Source organism: Ictidomys tridecemlineatus, chromosome 6, assembly GCF_052094955.1.
Source record: "Ictidomys tridecemlineatus isolate mIctTri1 chromosome 6, mIctTri1.hap1, whole genome shotgun sequence".
Lineage (NCBI taxonomy): Eukaryota > Metazoa > Chordata > Mammalia > Rodentia > Sciuridae > Ictidomys > Ictidomys tridecemlineatus.
Window position 1 is genome coordinate 168,293,938 of NC_135482.1, and position 10,577 is coordinate 168,304,514.

Genomic DNA, 10,577 nt, shown 5'->3' on the forward strand with positions numbered 1-10,577 from the left:
TTTAAAATTTCTTATTTATTCTGTTGTTTGCAAGAAAGTTTAGCTTGTGTTACATTCATTCACTGGACTATTAAAAGGAAAGTGTTCGGACATGATATAAAATGGTACTGGCAACTTCTTAAAAGTTTTCATTATATTACTTGTTTCCATATAATTCCCTGTGGAAATTTTCCTTACTGCATTCACTTAGCATTTATTTTAGATCAAAAGGAAAATGTTGAGTTGGTTTTACTTCGAAAAGTTCCTCTGTGGATGACAGAAATCATATAATTAAGCAAAAATGGCGTATTATGAAATTCAGTTTCTGATTACTGTACATCAAAAATGAGGAATAATAGTAATAACAATGCCAACCACTATTCTATGCATATTTTACATATATATTCTATGAGCATATATAAACATATGTTCTATGTGTATGTATATAAACAGATTTCATATATACATACATACACATATGTATGTATGTGTATATGTACATGTATGTACTTCTCTTAGGTACTTTCTGTTCTCATCTCCATTTCATAGATGAGGAAACTGAGACAAGTGTTAACCTGGTAAGGTCACTCTGTTAGTGATGGAACTGCTGTGTGTCCTTCATGGTCATGAACTTAATCACTTCATGGTACCACCTCTCAGAACATTAAAGAACAAGAAAAAATGTACACATAAAGAGATTACTGTTGCCAATTTTGAAATCCTATACTTTAGAGAGAATGAGTTTGGTAAGTACCATAAATGTGTCTCTTATAAAGAAGGAGTTATGCACAAAATTAAAGATGTGCTGTCCAAAATTTAGGCCCAATTGCATTGTAGAAATTAAAAGATTGAAAAAATCATTCAATATGGGATCTCAGATATTGACTTGAATATTAGGTATTAAATATAAATTTTCAAAAAAGCCAAAATGACTGAATTCCTGCTCACACTTTGATCTCCTTTGGTCCTAGGGATTTAGGAAGGGGCTGGACAGGTTTAAAGAAACACAGGTCTATGAATGCATGTGTTCCTTCAAGCACACCTTTATTTCAAGACTATTAGAATACCAAGTAAATCCAGTAGCTAATAAAATACCAAAATCTTTCTATGTCAAACATTCAGTAGTAAAGGAATTTTAGGCTTATTCTTAATATTTAGATATTTTCATTGGTTCCTTTTGTTTCTCTGTGTGTGTGCATGTGTGTGCATCCCTGTGCGCATGCACAGATGTTTTTATAGAAAAGATCCTATACATTATTATTATACATACTTTATCAGAATCTAATTTCAAATTCCCTCTGTCCTTCAGACTATCCCAACAATAATAAAATACAGGAAAAAAATTCTTTCTCCAATAGCTTATTTATATCATGGTTTGGGGTGCTGACATTCTACAGGTGAATATGATGATAGAGGTATTTTTGTGGAGCAGGTAACACCTTGTTTTTTAGTGTCCCAGAAATTATAATTTTTACAGCCCTCAGACGTCACTGACAGATGCTTTTAGAACACAAAGTATTGGATGGATATTGATAGCACCAGATGTCCCAGAACTAAATACTCTTCTAAATATGTGGTGGCATTACATAACATTAATGAAGATAAACAGGATACACTAAGAAAGTCAAAAACTACAGTGGGATTGCAAACAAAGGGAAGAATTTCTTTAGGACTTTTAAGTGAGCAATTTAGGATTTCTATTTCTACTCATATTCCTATACATAGATATCTCTAATATTGAAGAGAAATTTAAAATCACCTTCCATGTGTTTAAGTCACATTTATTAATTTAATGCCTTTTGATTTTTTTAAAAAAAATCTTTTTATTATTTTTATTATTTGCTTGAGTTGGGTGGTGGAATATCTTGAAAATTCTGTTAAGGTTTAATGTAATTGAGGTTAAATTCACAACACTTCCTTTAGTACAGGTAAGTTTTGGAAGCTCCATTTACCAGAAAGTATGCTATAAGGATGTACCTCACTCTTTGTAATAAATGCTTTCCTGAAAATTTCTCTGTAAATAAAAGTAGATTAACTTCAGTTGAGAAACAAGCTATGTACAAAAGAAAACAAAGAGAAATCAGTGGTAAATATGTTTTTATTCAATGATAATTGTTTTTCAAAGTGATAATCATCCTCAGATGGTTTCATAATGCATATTTATATATCAAATTTCTTAAATAGGGATGTTCATTTACTAGCTGGAAATCAATATAGTGCAAACAGTATCCTTGCTGCCTTGCCTTGAAATGGATAGTAACTTAACATACCTCAGTGATCAAACACACAAATGAAAATCATAAAATTTCATGAATAACTTTTTTAGGAGTATTGAAAGAAGTAATGAAAGAAATAAAAATAGTCAAGGGTGGTAAATGCATCATGCTATTCTCAAAGAAGCAAATACAGTTATGAAGTAAATGTGGAGGGAATGTCGGTGACAATAGGATAACAATGTGTTCTTAACATGCAGCAATCCTTAATACTTCTGGGATTTATTCGAGTCTAGTCTCATGACTTTTTTTTGAAGAGCAAGCACCAAGTGCTGGAATCTGTCTATTCTTAACCATTATGCTTTGTGTTTGCAGCAGAAGCTTCTGTGATATGGAAAGCTGCCTTCTAAGCTCAGCATCCTTAAAAACCAGCCTAGTAAAAACATGCACATGTGCCTGTAAATATGTTTACAATGACTCACATTTTTTAAAAAAAAGTCTGAATATATTTCTGAAAATATTTTTTTGTCTTAGATTCTCCAAATTCAGACATACCATTGAACATATAATTTACAAAAGTAATATCTGTGGAAGTTCCCTTAATTCATTTTTTAAAATATCATTCTAATGAGCTTAAAACATTGTGTATATAGCACTGTCATATTTGTTACTTTGTTTAAATTTTTGTGCCATATTAAATAAGTGTTCCTTCCATAGATAACTTTAGAATCTAAAGCTAAGGATGTTTATAGCAAATATTCAAATTTACCCAGCCATGCAATGGATAAGTTGGAGCTTAAACAAACAAAAACTCTCTACCCAGCTATTTGGATGAGACATTGGGTAATACATGCTTTAACTAATGAATTTTTATTTGGGAAAAATTTTGTGAGTTTTTTTCCTCTCCTTAATTAGAGTTGTCTAGATTTTTCATAATTAAAAATCAAAATTAATATCTTTTTACTTTTTTTCTTCCAAGTCATGCTAACACATTTTTAAAAGCTGGTTTCGAAAAATACTCTGTTCATTTTTACTTCAAATGTAGACGTTATAATAATTCTTAATGTACACTGGTAGTAATCAAAGGCATTAAATAATATTAAGGCTTTTTAACTGAAAAATGATAGAGCTGGACAATGAAATGGATCAGGTTCTAAAAAACTAAAGTCATAATAAAATAGAACAAGGGAAGAGCCTTAAAATTTCCTGTGCTTTGTTGTTCCGTAAACTAAAAAATATCGTTACCACCAATCCACAAATCCCATTTTTTGGTGGGAAGGGTATACCAAGGATTGAACTCAGGGGCACTCAACCACTGAGCCACATTTTGTATTTTATTTAGAGACAGAGTCTCACTGAGTTGCTTACCACCTCCCTATTGCAGAGGCTGGCTTTGAACTCACAGTCCTCCTATTTCAGCCTCCTGAGCCACCGAGATTATAGGCATGTGCCACAGTGCCTGGCTTAAGTTGCACTACTCTTGGACAGTGCTGCTGTGTAACATTTGTATCAGTTAATGTATTTTCATCATTTACATAAGTTAAACTTATATATTTTAGCTACTCAAAAAAATTGATATGACTTTACAAAAATTTTCTCCTAGATTACCAGTTTCCTAATGGAACCACTGCTAACAAATTGTTAGTTTATCATGTTTCCCTGTGTCTTTGTGAATCTATTATTTTATAAATATATATGCATATATGTAAATATGTAGGTTATAGTTTTATTATTGTTTTATTTAGAACTGAAATAGACCATATCTAAGTTATAAATAATTTTATTTTCATCTAACTATATGGCATAGAAACATTTTCCATGTTATTTAATATAGTGGAGGCATTCAAATCCAAATTCCCTTACTAGCTATGTTACCTCCTGAAATATATTCACATACTATTTCCTATTTTAACACCACTATGGAAGAGCTTCTTATTGGTGAACACACAGTTTTTAAGCAAAGAGAAGTACTTGATAGACAATAAGGTGCCTCTGAAAAGACAGATATCCCCTGCTTAGAGTCTTGTAAACTTCTCCACTTTCTCTGGGATCAAGAGTCAGTTCCGTAGTCAGTTCATGCAGTGGCCCCAGTGAATGGCACAGCATCATGTCTCACAATCATTTTTAAATACACACTAAACCTCCACCATTTTGAACTTCTTTTTGCTATTTAAGATTTAATACTGCTGTATTCCCCAACATGTACAAATACTGATCCTCCAGCCTTGAACAAGAATTGTTGCCAAATTTTTGTTACTTGAAATAATTTTCTTTAATCCAGAATTTTAATTAATTTCAAATGGCTTAACTTATGGTTTCCTTTAGGTCTAATTTGCTTTCACAGTGTTTTTTTTTTCCTTGAAGATAATCTGAGCTTGTCAATAATGAGGTGGATTTCCCACTCTGGAAATAAGACATGACTTGCTTTGGCATATTTTTAGGGAACCGATGTGAGAGATTTAGTTCACTCCCAGGAAACAACTCACTGTGCCAATTCAGCCTTCTGAATACTAGACGCCTGTGGAGTGGGGGAAGGTAGGAAGCTTGTGTGGAGTAGATGCAGGGACTATACACTTCACCTTTTAAGACCTCAGTAGCTAGTATTTGAAATTTCTGAATGAAGATTCTGAATGAAAATGTTACATCTCTCTCTACCTTATGGGACTATGGTAATTCACCTTTCTAAAGTCTAAAGTACCAGTTAGGAATGTGGATGTGCAGGAGAAATAAAGGCACCATAAAAAAATTATTGAACAGTTTGGTACCACTTTCTTCTTTAAATTAAAGCCACAAAATATTTTTGAGATAATTGTAGGAATAAATGATGTGCGGTAGAAATAAATGATAGAGCTACCTTTCACACCACTAATCTATTTTCCCTCAACCGAAGAATCTTTAAAAACTGTAGTACAAGATCACAGAACATTGATATGGATATAATCTACTTATCTTACTTAGTTTTCTGCAGTTTTATCTATACTTTGTGGGAATGTGTGTGCTGTGTGGATATTTAGTTCTATACAATTTTGTCAAGTGTATGTTTTTGTCTCCATAATCACAGTTAAGATACAGAAAATTTACATTACCACAAGAATCTCTGCTATTGTCCATTTATAATCATGTCTGTTCCCTAGTGCCTACCCCTCCCTCTATATCTAACCATTAATGTATTCTCCATTTGTGTAATTTTGTCAAATTAAAACAAAATATTTGTCAATGTTACACAAGTGGAATCATATAGCATGTTATCATTGGAGATTAGTGTATTTTGGCAACAAAAATCTCCAGTAATGTATCCAAGTTAATCCATATATCAATAGTTTGCCCCTTTTTATTGCTGAGTCTGATTCCATAGAGTGGCTGTAGTAAGTACAGTTGGCTTAAATCTTCCTTAATCTTAAATCTTGAAGGATATCAAGACTGTTTCCAGGTTTTTGCTATTGCAAATGAAGATATTATGAACATGCATATACAGGTTGCTATGTGTTAAGTTTTATTTCTCTAGGATGAATGTCTAGGACTACAATTTCTGAGTAGTGTGGTAGTTGAATATTTAGGTTTCTGTTTATGGATTGGAATGCTTCATCTTTTAAGAAACAACCAACATGTGCTCCAGTTTGCTATAAAGTTTTATACCTTCACCAGTATCTTATAAATGATCCAATTTATCTGCATTATTCTAGCATTAATTTTCATCACCAACTTTCATTTTACCCAATCTGATAAGTGTAATAATTTTTTGGCTTTAATTTCTGTTGGACAATTAAACACCATTTCTGATACTCAATTGCTACCCAAATACCATCTTGATGAAATGTCAGTTCATATCTTTTATGTAATTTTTAATGATATAGTTTGTTAATTTGGTTTTTAATGTGCATTTTTATGATTTCTCCTCATATCTAGATGCTAGTTATTGGGTATATAATTTATAAATGTTTTCTCCCAGTCTGTAATGTGTCCTTTCATTGTGTAAGCAGGGTCTTTTACCAAGCAAAATTTTAGAATTTTGATTGAATTAAAATTTTCAATCTTACTACATGTGGAAATTCTGGGAACTCTTTGCCTGGGCCTAAATGATAAGGATTTCCTCCTATTATTTTGCTGTAAAAGTTTTATGCATTTTATATATTACATTTAATCATATTCAGCTTCCTCTTTCTTTTCTTCTATGCACTCTGACCAGCATACAAACAGGTTATAGGAGAAAGGTTGTCTTAAGGAACAGGATCACAAACATACACATAGAGAAAATAATGAGGATGTTGACAGGCAAACATGCAGGTAGTACTGAAATTGAGATGACAAGATAAAGGTAAATAATTTTTTGAGATAAAAAGTAACCTGGCTACAATGTATACAAATGTATTCAAATTTGAAAAAAAAAAATTCAAATGAATTTTCAATTCCATTCTGCTTTCTCCTGAACCAAACGGAGAAGCAGTAAAGATGAGAAAAACTACTCTGATGAGACTGAGATCCAGAAACACAAAAATAAATAAATAAATTTCAAATGTAACTATTTTGGTTTGTCTTAAATATCTCCCAAAGGCCCATATGCTAAAGGATTGGTTAGCAGCTGTAGTGCTATTGGTGGAATCTTTAGAAGGTGGGTGGGGCCTAGTGGAAGGAAGTTAGGTCATTGGGGGGGTGCCCTTGAAGGTGATTTTGGGAACCTGGTCCCATCTTCTCTCTGTTTGTTTGCTGACCTCCAGGAAGTAAACAGCTTCCCACTACCATGCCATTCTACCTTGCTACAGGCCCCAAAACAATGCAGACAACTTACCATGGACCAAAATCTGTGAAACAAAATAAATCTTTCCTTCTTTTTAGTAGATGTTCTCAGCATTTTGTTACAGTAATAGAAAATGGGTTATCACAACAAGTCTCGTCTTTTCATGAAATTTGATTGTTATTTGGAAAAAGTCTGGGTACTAAAATATGATAAGACCCTCATCCTTGCATTTTCAAGAAAAATCACCATATTTGAAACGGATATGGAGGTACTATTGAAACCACCAATCCCTTGTTTAAAATGTTTCTTTTTGGTTATGACAGTATACAGCCACAACAAACACAAGAACAATTTGATTTAAAAAGTACAGAAATGTTATTTGTTGGTGCAAAGTTAATAAAACTGCAATAATGAAATTATAATTATATAAGAACATATGTGAACCATTAAATGAAACAATTTCGTGCCTAACAAAAAAAGTATTGCCACCTAATGATAAAGAGTGAGGCATAAAAGTCCATGTCAATCAAAATCACTTCTGAGGCTTTTATTAGAAAGGGAAATGATATCTATTGTTCATAAAAAATGAACTAGAATTTTGGCTAAGTCCTTATGAGACATCATTTCATAATATTTTGACTCTCTGATACAAATATGGCAAATGCTTAATCAATGGAAACAACTGGGACTCTCTAAAATTAAAGTGGCCACTTTTTACAAAGTACAACATTAGAAATTTTAACTCAATTTTCAAGATGATCTGAGTCTCTAATTTTTCTTTCACTTTATATCATTTACCATTTTTCACTCAAATGAGATTTAGCTTTGTGATACACAATCGGTATAGAAAAATGAAAAATACTTTCCAGAGGAACTCACAAATTCAAGTCTCCTTACATGTTCTATCATAAGTGATTAGAAGAATAACATTGTTCTTTATGCAACTGAGACTTTATAGAGTTTGCAGACTGAACTTTTTTCCTTACTCTCCACCAATCCATGTAACAAGAGGCTATTTTGTTAAATGAGGTATATATTTTCATTTTCTTTGAGATGGAAGTGTAATAAATATAGGAAAGGCACCAATTTTCATCTCATGCCTAGAATAATTAATGGATTTTATACTGACCAATTAGCACCTTTACATTTTTACTCTACAACCTGGTATATTGCTTTCTGTAATTATCATTCTTTCATTAAGTGTTCATTTTGTGACAGGCATTGTAATCCATGATAAGAATAAAATAATAAAACCAGAAGTCATTGAACTGAAAAAAGGTTAATCCTCTGGAAGTAATAATTAAACATGCTAAACATGGTGTCCCAGGGGAGATTCTAAGAGAGATGTCTAGCCCCAGACTGGGTTCAGAGAAAAAGAGTTATATCCTAAAGATGACTAATAGTTATTCAGGAATTGATCTTTATCCTGGGCATAATTAGATGTCATCAGAGAATTTCATGTATGAGTTTGTTCTGGTGAAATTCACTGGAAGAAGAGATTGACAGAGACAGAAATAATCATCACATTTGGACTATAATTTTTAAAAAAAAAAACATGTCATTACATTCCAAAAGATTTTTGTGGGGCCATAAGAGATTCTGCTCAAGGGTTTGAATAACTTGAACACCTATAAGCAGAGGACAAATAGGAATAAAATTTCCTAAAGCAAAACAGGTCAGTACAATTCTATTTAGCTTTACATCTTATATTTAAAAAACTGTTTTATATTTAATTATAAGGAAATTTCTGGCCATTCTTAATCATCTGAAGAACAAAATTTGTTTTTATAACTTTACTGAGATATACCTTATGATACAGTTTTCTCACCTAAAGTATACAAATTGATGCTCTTATAATACATTCAAAAATACCTATAACTATCACATCAATTTTACAACCTTTCACTATCTCAAAAAGGAACCCTGTACCCATCCTATCATCCACCTCTAGCCCCTTTATCCCTAAGCAACCACTAATAGTCTGTATAGCTTTCTTATCATGGATTTTATGTGATGGGTTGTGACTGGCTCCTTTCACTGAGCACAGTGTTTTCCAACTTCATCCTTGGGATAAATACATCAGTACTGCATTCCTTTTTATGGCCATAGCTTTCCATTGTATGGATTTACCACATTTGGGTTTATCTGTCTGTTAATGGGAATTCAAGTTATTCGTGTGTTGTTTTCTATTATGAATAATGTTTCTATAAACATCTGTGCACAGTGTTAGTGAATAACTATTTTAATTTCTCCTGGGTGAATACCTAGAAGTGGTATTACTGGGTCATATTGTAACCATGTTTAGTCGTTTGAGGAAATGCCCAGACTGCTTTCCATAAAGGCTGCATTATTTCACATTCCTACCATCAATGTATGAGAATTCTGATTTTCTCATATGCTAAACAAAACTTATGCAAGTTTTTTCACTCTAACCCTCCTAGTGGGTAAAAGATGATATCTACTATGTTTTTGATTTACATTTGCCAGAGAACTAATGATTTCAAACCTACTTTCATGAGCTTTTTGGCCATCTCTATAATTTCCTGCAAGAATATCTTTTGTTCAATCTTCATTGGGTTCTTTGTATTTTACTATTTAATTTTAAGAGCTGTTTATACATTGCAGATACAATTCTATTTTTAGGTATATGACTTGCAAATATTTCCCTTTCTTGGAAATGCAGGTTTCTTTTCACTTTCTTTAAGGTGTTCTATGTAACACACAAGTTTTAAAGTCTAATTTACCCATTTTTCTTTTGTTGCTTATGCTTTTGGTGCCATGTGTATAAGAATCCATGCCAAAGTCATAAATAATTATGCATCCCAATGTTTTCTTATGGGAGTTTGATACTTTCATAGTTCTATTTGTTATGTTAAGGTATCTTACCTGTGTTGAGTTAATTTTTCAATATACTGTGAGGGAAGAGTCCAACTTCATTCCTGTGCATGTGGCCATGAAGTTGCCTCAGCATCATTTGTTAAAAAGACTATTTTCCTATTGAATGGTCTTGGTACCCTTGTTGAAAATCAAGTGGTCCTATCAAAGGGTAAAAAATTTAAGTAAGGCAGAAGGAACAACTTTAAAATATATATTATATAATATAATAACTATAGCAAATGACAACATGTTTTACACCTGAAAATTGCTAAGATATTAGATTTTAAGTGTTCTCACTATAAAAAAGAATAAAAAGGAAACCATGAGAAATGAGGTTAAGCATATACTAATTAGTTTGATTTAGCCTTTCTGCAATGTATACATATTTCAAACCATCATCTAGTATATCACAAATATATACTTTCAACAATTAAAATAAATATTATTTAAAATAATAAAAGAGAAAAAATCAATAGGCTATGGGTATACGAATGTATGACCTTATTTCTGGACCCACAATTGTATTTAATTAACCCATGTATCCATCCTTGTGATCTTATTACATTTTCTCAATGAACATTGCTTTCTAGTATATTTGATATCAATGTATGTGCATCCCCTTATGTTGTTGTTTTCAGGATTGTTTGGGCTATTCTGGGCCTCTTGCAGTCCATATAAGTTTTAGAAACAGGTTTTCTATTAATACAATGAAATTATCTGAAGTTTGGATACAGGTTACATCTACAGGTCATTCTGGGAAATATTGCTATTTT